The sequence below is a fragment of the Limulus polyphemus genome, unplaced genomic scaffold (genome assembly GCF_000517525.1).
Source record: "Limulus polyphemus unplaced genomic scaffold, Limulus_polyphemus-2.1.2 Scaffold8870, whole genome shotgun sequence".
Lineage (NCBI taxonomy): Eukaryota > Metazoa > Arthropoda > Merostomata > Xiphosura > Limulidae > Limulus > Limulus polyphemus.
The window spans coordinates 17,787-20,498 of record NW_013674480.1 but is presented as its reverse complement, the minus strand read 5'-3'; positions in this window follow the sequence as shown (position 1 = coordinate 20,498).

Genomic DNA, 2,712 nt, shown 5'->3' with positions numbered 1-2,712 from the left:
GCAGCTCGGTAGATATAACCTAGTAATACACCTGCAGCTGGGTAGATACAACCTAGTAATACACTTGCAGCTGACTAGATACAACCTAGTAATACACCTGCAGCTGACTAGATACAACCTAGTAATACACCTGCAGCTGGTAGATATAACCTAGTAATACACCTGCAGCTGACTAGATACAACCTAGTAATACACCTGCAGCTGACTAGATACAACCTAGTAATACACCTGCAGCTGGCTAGATATAACCTAGTAATACACCTGCAGCTGGGTAGATATAACCTAGTAATACACCTGCAGCTGGGTAGATATAACCTAGTAATACACCTGCAGCTGACTAGATACAACCTAGCAATACACCTGCAGCTGGGTAGATACAACCTAGTAATACACCTGCAGCTGACTAGCTACAACCTAGTAATACACTTGCAGCTGGGTAGATACAACCTAGTAATACACCTGCAGCTGACTAGATACAACCTAGTAATACACCTGCCGCTGGGTAGATACAACCTAGTAATACACCTGCAGCTGACTAGATACAACCTAGTAAGACACTTGCAGATGACTAAGTACGACCTAGTAACACACCTGCAGCTGACTAGATATAACCTGCTAGTACACCCGCAGCTGACTAGATACAACCTAGTAATACACCTGCTGTTAGGTAGATATAACCTAGTTATACACATACAAAGAATTGTGGATAAAGTACACTTTAAATATAATTAAGAGAAATTAAACAGAGTATTTGTTTAAGGTATACTTTAACTTAATACTCGTGTTGCTTAAGACACTGACGATGTTTATAAAAGGAAATACTTTTTCGTTACATCTCAAACAAATGCCTGGTTCTCAGGCGTAGAATTTATTGAGATATGAGACTGTTCAAATACAGATTTTATAAACTTTCTAAACCTTGCTTAGTGGCTCTATAAATACCTTAAGGATATGTGAAACGGAAGAGCAGCGTGGAGAACACCGTTAACTCATAATAAAAAATGTCATGTCTCTTTCTATAGAATATTTGATTTTGTATAATCAGCTACAGTACACGAGGTAAGTATTTTATTTTCTGTAACCAGAAACAGAACAAACCTTGTGTGTTCTATAGCCAGAAGTAGAACAAGCCATGTATATTTTATAACCGGAAACAAAACAAACCTTGTATATTCTATAACCAGAAATAGAACAAACCTTGTGTGTTTTATCACCTGAAATAGAACAAAGCTTATATGTTCTATAGCCGGAAGTAGAACAAACCTTGTATATTCTATAACCAGAAATAGAACAAACCTTGTGTGTTTTATCACCTGAAATAGAACAAAACTTATATGTTCTATAGCCGGAAGTAGAACAAACCTTGTATATTCTATAACCAGAAATAGAACAAACCTTGTGTGTTTTATCACCTGAAATAGAACAAAGCTTATATGTTCTATAGCCGGAAGTAGAACAAACCTTGTATATTCTATAACCGGAAATAGAACAAGCCTTCTTTATTCTATAGCCGGAAGTAGAACAAACCTTGTATATTCTATAACCGGAAATAGAACAAGCCTTCTTTATTCTATAGCCAGAAGTAGAACAAACCTTGTGTACTTTATAGCTGGAAGTGGAACAAATCTTGTATATTATATAACCGGAGAAAGAACAAACCTTATATGTTATATAGCCGGAAGTAGATGAAGCTTTATATGTTCTATAACTGGAAGTTAAACAAACCTTCGGAAATAGAAAAAAAACTTTCATATTCTATAACCCGAAATAGAAAAAAACTTGTATTTTCTATTGTCGGCGATAAAACATGGCTAGAATTCTATAGATACTGATAGAATATGTCTGTTACTTTATATCAAATTATAGATGGTAATGAAATATTTCACTGATAGATAATGAAACACTGGTTTCTGTCGACGATGATGAGGCATACCTTTATTCTATCGCCGATGTTTTACTCACAATGATTTGTAGACATTTTGTACTTTTTCACAAACTTAGAAAATATTTTTATATTGAATGAAAAACAAATAGACCTTAAAGAACAGTAAAAAAACACATTAATAAATGTACTGCACATTCACGTGGTTTTATGACAATTTACAGGACAAAACAAGTTTCAGAGCATTCGCTTGTCAAGCAAGTTTGACAGAAATGATAGGATGTCGTGTTATATGTCTATTACTATTAGAAATTCACATCGGATGCCTTTCCTTCTTGGTAAATACTGAAAATGTATGTTACACAGAATCTTAACCAAATGTTTCTGTTATTATATCTTAACACATCTTCTCTGCTTTCGTTACAAAGAACAAATATTAGCTTTTCTACTTTGTTCCGATAATAAACGAATCATATTAATTTTGTCTAAAATAAAAAATAAACAGTACCTGAAGTATTGTTGTTATACTCTATCTTCCTGTAAAGCTAAATAGCTGAATTGTTGTTGCTGTACTTTATAACCATGTAAAGCTAAATAGCTGAATTGTTGTTGTTGTGCTTTATAACCATGTAAAGCTAAATAGCTGAATTGTTGTTGTTGAATTTTATCTTCCTGTAAAGCAAAATAGTTGAATTGTTGTTGTTATACTTTATCTCCATGTAAAGCTAAATAGCTGAATTGTTGTTGTTGTACTTTATAACCATGTAAAGCTAAATAGCTGAATTGTTGTTGTTGTATTTTATCTTCCTGTAAAGCTAAATAGTTGAATT